We start from the raw sequence: 13,755 nt of genomic DNA on the forward strand, positions 1-13,755 counted from the left end.
CTGGCTGGATTTCGCTCACATCTTGCCTTCACTGGCTGGATCTCGACCATATCTTGCCTTTACTGGCTGGATTTCGCTCACATCTTGCCTTCACTGGCTGGATCTCGACCATATCTTGCCTTTACTGGCTGGATTTCGCTCACATCTTGCCTTCACTGGCTGGATCTCGACCATATCTTGCCTTTACTGGCTGGATTTCGCTCACATCTTGCCTTCACTGGCTGGATCTCGACCATATCTTGCCTTTACTGGCTGGATTTCGCTCACATCTTGCCTTCACTGGCTGGATCTCGACCATATCTTGCCTTTACTGGCTGGATTTCGCTCACATCTTGCCTTCACTGGCTGGATCTCGACCATATCTTGCCTTTACTGGCTGGATTTCGCTCACATCTTGCCTTCACTGGCTGGATCTCGATCACATCTTGCCTTATTTGAATGAATAATTAACTTTTAATTCCTTTATTGATCGAATTATTGACTGATCTTGCCTTAATTGGTTGGATCAATGAACAATTTTAAATTGCAGAGGCTTGTTTTATTTACAAATCACCAACGTTCTGAATGTAAAATTTTACGCTCTATCGATTCTCGGGATGAAAAGTAAACTACTCCCTTTGAAAAACATGAAATGATTTTTAAATGACCTTGAAAATCGACCTCAAGGTTGACTTCAAGGTCGCCATCAAGTGCATCACTTTGAACTCTACAACTTTGGTCCTAAGCACTTTTTTCAGAAAATGTATCGTTTCAGAAATAATTAGCCATAACTGTTTCCACCTCCAGGGGTTGAGGGGTGCTTTCTACCCCTAAAAATCGTGTTTAGCCGAAACAAAAAAACACGGTTTTAATGTTTTTCGGTGTTTAACAAGTATGTTAAGTTTCATTCAAATCGGTGAGTATCAGTTGGGTAGTGTTACTTGTTAGAGCTATAATATTTTCGAGACAAAGTTTAAAGTTTGGTCTATTATTCGCTGGACTCCAGCAACGCAGCATCAATTCGTACAAAGTCGGTGGACAATTGAGAGGCGTCGGCAACCTGCCTCCAGCGCGTACATAATCTATCACTTCCAGATTAATCCTGCCAGTGTAGGGATGCTCACCCAACGATGTAATTTCCAACATCAGAACCCCGAATGACCAAACGTCGCTCTGGGAAGTAAATATTCCGAGCACTAAAGGTTCCGGTGCCATCCAGCAAACAGGAAGAAGACCTTGTCCTTTCTAAAACATGTGATTTTAACGAAATTAATCTACTAGTTCAAGTTGCCCATTTTTAAAATCTTCGTGCTAAAGCAAAAGCATTTATTTATCTCTTGCTTTATATAAATAGAAATAATCTATCTTCCTTAAGTTCTATTCAAAGTAAAAATGTACTATATTATTATGACAAAAAAAGACAGACAAACATTTCTAAAAAATTTCATCTTTTCATGATAATTTACCACGCGATACTAGTCATTCTTATAAACATCTCTAGCTAGTCCAAAATCGCCAATTTTAATGACACGGTTCTCGCGATCTCTCACGGATACTAAGCAATTTCGACACGCGAGATCTCTGAACGAAATGCAGATGTTCCAGATAGCAACAGCCTCGTGCAACATCTTCGCACATAGCGAACAAATCTTGCAGACGCAGAGCGTGAGTATCTGATGGTTCCAATTTTCGACTATCTCTCAAATATTGTAGCAAATCACCAACTTCCATTAATTCCAACACGATTAATGGAGAATTTTCATCTAAGCAGACGGCAAGCAATTTTAGCACATGTTTATGTCGGAAGTGATTCATAAGCTTGGCCTCTTCTAAAAACTTCTTTTTCTTTTGTGAGGAAGCATTTTTTCAAAGCATTTTTATAGCAGCGGGTATCTTTACGCCCGATTTTTCTAAATTCTTTGCTGTTCTTCGAAACATCTGCAATCTGTAATTTGCCACTCCTGCATTTCAACACTTTTGTATTCCAATAGATAATTTATTGTCAAATTAACGCTAGGAATCCACGAGATACTCATACCTCGTTTTTTTATGCTAACCTCGCTTAAAGTTATATTGTTTGGTTCCGAATACATGTGCAAGGTTTTGTTCAAACTATCATTATAATAATCGCTGAAGTTGGCTGGATATATGCGTACAAATACTCTGTATTTTTGTTCTGGTATTACGGTTCTATTATCGTGAAAAATTTGGTGTTTTCCTTATGCACTGTTTTATTAATAAGTGGCTTGTTTATTTGTCCTGTACTGTTAGTAATTAACGTCCAATGTACTTTGTAGATCACGAGCACGCAGTTTAGTTTCTTGGGTGGCATCCAATAAACTATCGCTATAGTAGGCGTCAGAGCCTGAACTGTCACATTTTCCGGTGCGTCGACCTTACCCGGTTTAGTTTTCAGTATCACTTCCGAGCCGAATAACGGGTCCATCAATTGCGACGATTGTTCCTATCTTGCGGCTGAGCGATAAACGCGGCCGCCGACTCGTTCTCTCTGTCGCGCGGGTGTAAATTGCGCCGACGAACCGGAGCTAATTCGCCGAACGGGAGATGCGGAATGGTCGTTGACAAAAACGGGAAAACGGAGAAAAAGATCCACGCGCCAGGTGGGAACGGGATGTTAGGAGTTCCGCGCGTACCGTGACGAGATCCGAGAGATAATCGCGAGAATCGAACTTGGGCGCCAGATACGATCTTTCACGTATCAATTCGCGAAACACGAAATAAGCGCGAAATAAACGCAAAAGAAATTGCCGGAATTCGCCACGGACTGACTAGCTCGCCTAACGGTAGAGGGGCAGGGCGAATGTTGATCGAACGCGATAATTTATGCAAGAGACGACAAGTACGTAAACGACGAACACAATTGGAAAGAAACTCGTAAATTAAACAGAGAAATTAACAGATTTATTATAATAGCGGGAGCCGCAGCTCCTCGAGAATAGTAATGATAAACCGCGCAGATATACGGCTGCGGTAAAAGAAACGCGGCTGCGAGACTGGGTGTTAGACACGGGGCGCGAAACCCCGTAATGCGTACGCCGAGACCGACCCGTTAGATCGGCCGGAATGTCCGCTCGGCTTGAATTACGCCTTGCATTGCAAAGAAATTGATTCTTACGTTCGTCTATAATTCGGGCGCAAGTCCGAACCAATTCTCGATATCACCTCGCCAACGGCGACCTTATCGCCCGCTATTACCGCTAAATTATTAATACGCAACTTAAGATTATCAGGCAATTATTACAACGCGGACATGCTTCGATTTCGGACGGACAGATTACGCAGAATTGAATACTCGACACACACACGCACGCAATTCATGCAAGAATCGCGAGGAAACTCTCACAAAACGCGCTCACAATTTCGAGACGCGGTGCTTTACAGCCGATATAATACGTCGAATTTACGCGATTCACACTCTCACGTAACCCATATAATAATCGCGAAGAAAAGTTGCACCGGACGTGCACGCACAGTTTCGACGCGAAGATTCACAAACGAAAGACATAAAAAATATAACAAATTGACGCGAATCACACTCACACTCAAACGACCGACATACAGTACGAACGAATCTTAAACGCTAGACGTGCGAGAACCAGCGCAAATATAATCTACGGAATCCGAATCTCCAGAGAGACGACACACGGTTTATTAAAAACGCGAGGTAATGTCTCGATCCGCGGAAACCGATACTTTCGAGGCTCCGGGGCTCGAATCGCTTGACGACGTGGCCGTGACGCGAAAATCTACACCAAAGAATCGGGCTTAGCCCGTACACCAAAGTACGAATTCACGGCGACGACGACAGAACGAAACGATTCCGGGCGCGATCGCGAGTGGCGAATATGGCGGAGGATAACCTCACCGGTACTTTTCCTCTCGTGGTGGTTACACGGGGTCAGCGACGTTGACGTCCTCTCCCTCGGGTCCGTCCTTCTCAGCTGCCGATCGCCGGGATCCTCTCCGTTCGCTCTCGTCTCGCTATCGCTCTCGTCCTCTCGCTTACGTTTCTATCTCGCACGCAAGCTCGCGCCAGTCTGATCCTGGATCGTCGCGATCTAGAATCGATACCTGTGGGCCAGCCGGGGCTGCGCACACAGGGTGCGGATAAATGATTAGAGTAAAAATTGCTTATTACTAGCAGTAACTTATACTCTGTAAACGGCATTTAATTTTGAATCTCGTAATATGGCTTGTACGTCTGCATGGTGAAATTATCGAACTTGTTAAGTTCATTGCTCAAACAATAGTTTATGTAGATGGTATATAGAATGGTAGGTAAGTTGTGCTTTTTGCATCCCATTCTTATGGACCGGTTCCGGAAGATTTACGATGATGCTGTTCGTCGTTACCATGTACCTCGGTTGTTCTACGTGTTAAATTCTTTTGTCAGGTGTCAGACATCTCATCGAAGGATACGATTGCAAAGATTTACCAAAAGCATGAAATTGATAAGTCTGGTAAGATGTTTCTATCTTTTGGATGTATTTGAATGCGTCTACACTCTCGAGAAGTGCATACTTTTTTTAAGACATATATATAATCATTGTTAAGTAAAATGTAAATGTTTGTCCCATCAATCGCTAAAGATCTGCAGTATATTTCATAGTCGTTTCTTTCGGCTTGTAAAATAAAATTGCATATAGAAACGTTAATGTCTGTCACAATCAAGAAATTATCCAATAGTCAATAAATTAGCGTATTCTTAGAATTCATGTCATTAATTTTCATGTCAGAAAGAGGTAAAATATCGAGTGAGGAGCATATAACAGATGAATTGTTCTCAATGGTTTGAGTGTTATTTCCATCAAGATCCGGTTGTGTTATCTGACGTTTGAAATCCGTATAATATGTTAAATATAAACTTCTAAAAAATATATGCATTATTTTACTTATTATTGAACATTATTTCAACAATAGCAGAAGAAAAATTATATACATAGTGAATATTTAAAATTCTTATAATTAAAGTTGTTATTTTATTATTTTTTATAACTTTTGATCTTAATTACAAAGCCATATGAAATTATTGAAAAATTACAAATCAATACAAATTTTTAATAGAAATATTGTGCATTTATTTCAAATGTATGAAAGTTAACATACCCTATAAACGGTAGTATATTTAACATGAGCCTCAAACTAGAGGCTTTTATTTCTAAAATCTTATCATTTTTGACTATGCCATTTTCCCACATTGTTAAGTCGAGCTTCATGATGTTATAATTATGATATATTTGGCTGGATTCAGTCCAGTACAGATTTCTTCCTACCCAGTCGATGCAGAGATTGTACGCAACTTTTTTAAGCTCAGCTATTTTTGTAATATTGTTTTTATTCATCTCTAACATTATAGGTACTTTAAATCGGTGCTCCAATAAATTTTATGTTCCGCTATCGAATAAGCGGCATGTACCACGTCCCCATCCTTAACGAGACTAACATTGTTTTTTGAATCCAGATCCCATATATCGATACTTTTTCTCGTTACCATCAATAATTGCGGTATTGGATTTTCATGCATAGTCGATACATCAATTAAATCTGTGTAAGGACCAGCACCAACTTTAGTATGCGCTTGTACTTGAAAGTAGTACGTTGTGTTAGGTTTTAGATTGTGCATTTCAATATTGTAGTTGAGATACTTTTGTGATCGCAGATTTGAATCTCTTTTTAGTTCTCGATGAACCAACACTGCACTGTGTATCCTTGTATTATTTCGTCTGTAAATTCAGGTTGGTTCCATCTGTAAAAAAAATAATATTTAAGGCCTTTTTATATTTAGTAAGATTATAACAGATTCAACGTTTTTATATGTATGTATCGTTAAATTTAAAAACATACAGACTGAGATTTTAGATTTTTTACCTAAATGTCACAAAAATGTCGTCTTCTTGATTTAGGAATCCATTGTGGAACTCAACAAATGCTCTGGGAGATGTTGGTTTGCTCGAAATGCTTTCTAGAAATTTTTGGATTCCACATATTAGCATAATTATATACAAGAACATTAACTTGATTATCTCAGTAATGCAGAAAAAATTTAAAGTAAAAATAAAAGTAAAAAAATAATAAACATTAATTATAAAATATGTAAATTAGCATAGCAAATGTTGACTTTTAAACTAATAAAAAAGTTTGCATGTTTTATAAGATCCAAAAAAGTAATTGTTAATTCAGAACAAAAACAAATATGAAGTTTTTAATAAAGCATTAAATGTTTTTCAGAAATATCTTATTCATTAAGAAATCAGAAGTATTATCAGAAGTAATATTTGCCATTGTTCTAAAAAAAAATAAACTAGCAAAATTGAATATAATTAACTGCTTTATATTAAATCTTGATTAATTTTACATAATATGGATTTTTTTTGGCGACAAAATGTAATTTATATTCTTTTCGGCATTGAAAGATATTTTTTATATTTTATTTTTACTTTCTCTTAAATGTAGATTATATTTACAATTTTTTTTTGTCATGGACTTTTTTGCTAACAATTTATGCATTTCTTTGCAACTTACCAATAGATTCTGGAAACACAGATATTTGCAAGTGGAATCTCATCAATTTTGTTTCTCACACTCGCACTATATACTATGCTTTCTAGAATTTATATGATCATATATACTGGCATAATTATATATAAAAACATTAAGTTGATTATCTCTTAAGTTGATTATAATTCAGAAAAAAACAATTTAAAGTGAAAATAAAAGCAAGAAAAAAATATAGGTAATAGGTAAATTACAAAATATAGAAATTAGCGCAACAAATGTTAACTTTTAAAATAATAAAATAATATAAAAAAGTTTGCGTCTTTTATAAGATTCAAAAAAGTAATTGTTAATCAAAAACAAAAGAAAATACAAAGCTTTTAATAAAGCTTTAAACGTTTTTCGGAAACATCTTATTCATCAGAAATCAAAAGTAGAATATTTGCAATTGTTCTAAAAAAATAAACTACCAAAATTAAATAATATGATTAACTGCTTTATATTAAATCTTGATTAATTTTACGTAGAATACAATATGTGGATTTTTTTTCTTCTTTTGCGGCAAAATGAAATTTATAATCTTCTCGGTATTGAAAGATATTATTTTTTTAGATTTTGTTTTTATTCTCTCTTAAATGTAAATTTACAATCATTTTTGTCGACTTTTTTTAACGATTTATTCATTTCTTTGCAACTTATCAATAGATTTTGGGATCATAGATATATTTGCAAATGGAATTTCATCAATTTTGTTTCTCACACTCACACTGTCAGAATGACTCCGGTCAGATTTGAGGTTTTGTAAAATGTGGTAATCGTTGTTGTCTGATACTGGAATATCCTTGATAAAATATAACATACAAAAAGAATTAGCATAAGCACCGCTGGGCCACGCGGCTACTTCCGGTATTTCTAATGATAAATAATATATGTACAAATAAATAAATCTGCCATGAAAATTCTTATTTGTATAATCATATAGGCGTGATATTTTTCTTTATACCTCACCTGATTGATAATGTGTTTAAAAAATACGGTGCAGTTACATTTTTTTAAAAATCTGTTTCTATTGTTTTTCAAGACTTTTTTTAAAAATCTGTTTTTATTGTTTTTTAAATACAAGATCTTCTTGCATATCAACCATGATTTTTATATTAAACAGAAAAGGCATCGTATACAAAAAGCTGCGTCAAATAGATGTCAATAAGACCGTTTAGACCAATGAGCATGTAATGTAAATCAATATGTAATGATTTAATGCTCAATGCTCGTTAATCCAAACGGTCTGCTATGCATATGTAGCTATATCAATTTGTGTGCGATAGTCCAAAGTCACACAGAATACAATAATGGGGGTTAATGCGAGTTCACATAACCGCTTCTCTTAGCAAATAATACATGAAAGTATAGCTCTTTTCGATTGTTAAAATAATTTTGATTAACGATTTGTTCTTTTTTTTACGGTAACTTAGTTAATTTCTCAAAGTGACTTTATCTTAGCACGATTTTTTTTAAAATTTATTTTTTATCATTAAAGATTCAACAATGTTTGCTTAATTTTAAGAATATAAATGTTATAAGTATTGTCCTTTTATGGTCATAGAAATTATAGAAATTATATAAATTTTTGTATTCAAACTTTTGTCGAATTCTTTTCGGTTATTGTTACATTTTTTAACGCAAACAAATTCTGAAGAATACGATGTTATAATTAACCTATGTATGTATATCACCTACATAAGATCGTCTGCATATAACTATATAATAAATATATGTACAATTAAAATCATATATAAAGTCGAAGGCGTAGCAAAAAATTGGTTGGTTGTATATATTGTTGATTTTCTGTAACTATTGGTTTTATTGTTAGAGTTAATTGATACAACTTGAAACTTCATTACACCGATACTCGACTTTGTTTTGATATTTAGTAGTTCTGTTCTATTATATATGTATAGGGAAAAGTAGGATAAAACCGGTTAGGCGGGTCAAACCGGGTACTTCTGTTTCTTCGTGATAAGTGCTACAATCTTTGGCTAACTCGTGTTATTAGTTGTAGATTGATGTCAACATTAATTTGAGATGAACTGTGCCCATATGCACAATATTTCTTTTTTGAGAGAAGTTCACAATTTTCGAGCCAACAATGATCAATATCGGAGCAACAATCGAGTCGTTATAGATTTTTTCTACACATAACATCTGCTTCAGTAAATGCAGCATTGCATTTTGTACATTGTAACGGCAGGGCCGTTACTACGGCCAGTGTAAGCCGGTCGAGACATCGGGACCAGATCCCATCCTGCGATCCGACTCCAGACACCAACCTGCCTAATACCTACTGCCTCTCGGGGACGAGGTTTCTCTCGTCTCTGCCAGGTTTCGCCGGCTCTCTCTACCTTCGCGCTGAGGTTTCGCTCAGCCCCGTCGGGTTTCGCCGACTCCTGTCACCACTCCTCGGGCCAAGGTTTCTCTTGGCCCTGTCGGGTTTCGCCGGCTCCTAACACCTACCCGGGCTGAGGTTTCGCTCAGCCCTGCCGGGTTTCGCCGGTTTCCGTTGCCAAGGTAGGCCCGACGTGACACTCGGTACTACCCGCAATACCTCACCCCTAATCTAACCCATAGGATATAAGGTGCATGTAGATACCGCGTTGTACATGGTAGCCGCATGATAGAGATAAGCCTAATAGTAATAAGACCGGGTACCGTTAAGTCCGCTAGTTATAAGACCTGTTAGTCATAAGAACCGCCTAGTCATAAGTCTGATAGTTATAACCGCGCCGTAATAATAAGACCTGATAGTAATAAGCCCGCTAGTGCTAGCCGCACGTTAGTACTAAGATCCGCCTAGTAATAAGTTCGCTAGTTATAACTGCCCGTTAGTATTAAGGCTTGCCTAGTAATAAGTCCGCTAATTCTAATCGCGCCTGTAAACAAAACCGACACCACCTGCCTGCCGCGCCTGGCTTCCGCTTCTCGCCGCTTTGCGCTTTACGCCTGCGCGCTGCGCTCCGCAGATCCTGCTACCAGCATTCACCGCCCGCTATCGCCAGACCCTGCACGCTGTATCTGTCTTTCTCTAACTAAATAAACTATCTCTTGCTACATATACTGTGTCTCGTAAGCTTGAGTCTCCCCTCCTCTCGAACCCGGACACCGACGAGCCGATCCGAGCGTCGAGCGAGGTGACCGCGTTACATGTATGCGGCGGCGGCATAGGTAAAGCTGGGTTAATAAGCAAGCCAGGTTTATGTCTATCTATATTTGGCGGTTATATATATATATATACACTGGCCGTAGTAACGGCCCTGCCGTTACAATGTACAAAATGCAATGCTGCATTTACTGAAGCAGATGTTATGTGTAGAAAAAATCTATAACGACTCGATTGTTGCTCCGATATTGATCATTGTTGGCTCGAAAATTGTGAACTTCTCTCAAAAAAGAAATATTGTGCATATGGGCACAGTTCATCTCAAATTAATGTTGACATCATCCCTGAACGCAACTACCCCGACATGCCGAACAAAGAGGAAACCACACCGGTACGGCCCGCGCCGACCTCAGACCATGCCGAACCCGCCCCGGAACATGCCGAACCGACACGACCCGACCCTACCGCGGTTTTAGACCGAATCCGCAAATGGGGCCTCTGCTTCGACGGCAAAGACCCCTTCGCGTTTCTCGAGCGGCTGGACGAGTTGAAGCGATCCTATCGCTACGCCGACGAACTGTTTCTCGTAGGGCTACCCGAAATGTTGCGCGGTAATTCTTTACTATGGTACCGCAACAACTATGAGGACTGGACAACCTGGGATGACTTCTCTGCCGCCTTCCGGCGGAAATACCTGCCCCCCGACTATCGCGACCAGCTGCGGCAGGATGCACAGGCCCGAAGACAGCGACCGGAGGAACCGTTCGACCATTACGCCACGGACGTGCTCACCATGATGAGGCGCGCCGGGGGTTATTCACCACAGGAGAAGGCCCGGTTACTCTACAACAACCTCAACTCCAGTTACCAACTCTATATCCGGCCGACCGAGGCCACTAGCGTCGCCGAACTAAGCACTAGGGCAGCCGAGCTTGAAAAGGCCCTCCGCCGACAGAGAGAAGAACGGTCAGTGACCCGGAGCCTGCCTAGCTCACCGGTTGCCGCCGCCGCATAAAACCGCGAGGAATGCTGCTGGCGGTGCAAACAGCGAGGCCACACGCGTCTGAATTGCCAGAGACCTCCGCGCAAGTTTTGCTCCCGATGTGGCAAAGATGGCGTGTTCACCCGGGACTGCCATCCACCGGCGGGAAACGACACACGGGCCGGGGAACCAGCGGCCACCGCCCGTCCCGACAGAGCCACCTAAGGTTCACGCCTAGGCCGCACTTAAAAATACAGGTGCTCAAACGACACCTATGGGCACTGCTCGATTCCGGCTCCGAGGTCTCCTTCGTAAGCCCGACCACCGCGAAGCGAGCCCAGTACAGCGGCCACCCCCCTAAGGGGGTAACCCAGCAGATCAACTTGGCCGACGGTACCACGGTCCCAATCACGCAGACGGTAGATCTACCAATCACCACCGTCGACCGCACCGTGACCCACACGTTCCAGGTGATGCCGAACCTCTCCGGACCAATTCTGATCGGCATCGACTTGTGGGCCAAACTGGGGGTCGCCCTACCGGCACCACCGACAACCAAGACCAGCGACCAGCCCGTGGTAGGAGAAATTTCGGCCGGGCTAACCCCACGCACCACTGCCGAGGACCAGCGGCTGAAGGAGTTTCTCCAACGGGAACTATCCGCCTTCGAGGCCATACACGGCCCGACCGACCGCATCGAGCACCAGATCCGCCTAACGACCAACCAACCAATTAAGCAGCGCTACCGACCTCGTAATCCAGCCATGCAGGCTGTAATCGACCGGGAAGTCCGCAAGATTGAGGAGGCCGGCGTAATCGAACCGTCACGAAGCGCCTGGAGCTCACCGGTGGTGCTAGTCAAGAAGAAAGACGGCACCCACCGGTTCTGCATAGACTTCCGCAAGGTAAACGAAGTTACACATAAGAACCGCCTAGCCATAAGTCCGATAGTTATAACCGCGCCGTAATAATAAGACCTGATAGTAATAAGCCCGCTAGTGCTAGCCGCACGTTAGTACTAAGATCCGCCTAGTAATAAGTTCGCTAGTTATAACTGCCCGTTAGTAGGCTTGCCTAGTAATAAGTCCGCCAATTCTAATCGCGCCGTCAGCGCCTGTAAACAAAACCGACACCACCTGCCTGCCGCGCCTGGCTTCCGCTTCTCGCCGCTTTGCGCTTCACGTCTGCGCGCTGCGCTCCGCAGATCCTGCGACCAGCATTCACCGCCCGCTATCGCCAGACCCTGCACGCTGTATCTGTCTTTCTCTAACTAAATAAACTATCTCTTGCTACATATACTGTGTCTCGTAAGCTTGAGTCTCCCCTCCTCTCGAACCCGGACACCGACGAGCCGATCCGAGCGTCGAGCGAGGTGATCGCGTTATAACATATTAAAGTATATTGCATTAGTTTTGATTGTAACTTTGTACACCGAAATATACAGCTGCCGTGTTTGTTATTCTTCTTGTGTTGGGGCAAAACCGGTTATCTACACACCTCATGTAATGAAAAGAGGAAAAACTGTTATCCTGACTTTGTCTGCCTACAAAAAACAGTTGGAAACGAAAACTACCATTCAGAAAAAGAAACCATTAAAAATAGCTTTTTAAAACCCCTAAAATTAAAAAATTAAATAAGAAAGTTCTGCAGCAATGTAGAACAAGAGAATCTCTTTATTTGTGATTTTTATCAATAAAATACATCTTTGTATTGTATTTTGATTAAAATAAATCTAGATTTTGTAATTGCACGGTGTTTTACATGTTTTTAAATGTGTACCCGGTTTTCCCCTATTGGTAGGGCAAAACCGGGTATTTTGACTTCTAGAAAAAATCTTGTTATTCTTGGTAACCAAATATTTTTTTTCAGCAACTAGCTTCATTTTCTCATATTTTAAGGTCCACTAAAGAATACTAACGGCAAATTTTTTTTACTCTTTAATTTTTTGTAGAAAAACAAATCCAAAAAAGTATCTGGTTTTACCCTACTTTCCCCTATATATAACTATTCTTAACATAAAAAAGGATGCTGACTTTCTAAATTAATTTTGTTAAATAGAAACTAATTTAGTATAAATCTTATTATACTAATAAATGGTTATAAATATTTAAAAAGTAAAGAGGTCTTAGGAATTGAAGAAAAATCACATAAAAAGTGTCAAGTGTCAGCATATGTATGTATTAATATAGCGGAAAAGAAACAGAAAATCTTATTAATCTTTCAAAAATACTTATTTTTAAAAATAGCAAAGAGAGAGAAACAACATCCTAATTAAGCTTAATTTTTTATTATATAACATTCATTTATAAACAAAACGTCCAAGATTTATACATCCTTTTTTTCATAACATTTCACATATTCTTCTAGTGTTTATGTTATATAGTTTCATTTTATTATTATACAGTCTATATATTTTATTATCATATACAGTTTTAGTTACACAAATAAACTATTAGCTATAATAACATTTAATTTTATTCAACAAAGCAGTCTCTTACCTGTATGAAGTCTAAATCCGGATAATTTGACAAAATATCCGCTTTCGCTAACATTAACACTTTCACTAAAACACATAATACCGTTTTTGACATAATAATTTTGTTCTTTTTCCTTTTTGTAAATGCTTGCGCTCAAACAGTTCCCACGTAATCCTTGGCGGCCCAGCTATCAATAGTGATTCTATCGATATTCTGTATAATTCCAATGTGCTAATCAAATCGATGCTTTCTTACGTATATCATTTTTTGAAATGTGTTTAGTACATCAATCTGAGATCTCTTCCAGATTTTCAAAATTTCTCTTTATAACTAATCACGATGCATCTTACATGTCATCAAATTATAAAACTTTTGGTTACTAAATGTTTACTTTTTTTCCATGAAAGCCAATGACGACGCTGTGATGCTGTGAACTGACACATACAGGGTGGTCCATTTTAAAATAGCCAGTCAAATATCTCGAAAAATATGGAAGATACAGAAAAACGTTTCAGACAAAAGTTGTTTGGTTCGAAGGGGGATCCGTATCTTCCATATTTTTCGAGATATTTGACTGGCTCTTTTAAAATGGACCACCCTGTATATTTGGTTGTATCGAACAATAATATAAATGTTATCAGTTTCCC

At 39.5% G+C, this 13,755-nt stretch overlaps 1 pseudogene; it reads right to left on the minus strand.

Moving 5' to 3' along the window:
- Nucleotides 1-876: 876 nt before the first annotated feature.
- Nucleotides 877-13,183, minus strand: LOC115242815 (annotated as a pseudogene).
- Between the last annotated feature and the right edge of the window lie 572 nt (nucleotides 13,184-13,755).

This window comes from Formica exsecta, unplaced genomic scaffold (assembly GCF_003651465.1).
Source record: "Formica exsecta isolate Colony F162 unplaced genomic scaffold, ASM365146v1 scaffold641, whole genome shotgun sequence".
Lineage (NCBI taxonomy): Eukaryota > Metazoa > Arthropoda > Insecta > Hymenoptera > Formicidae > Formica > Formica exsecta.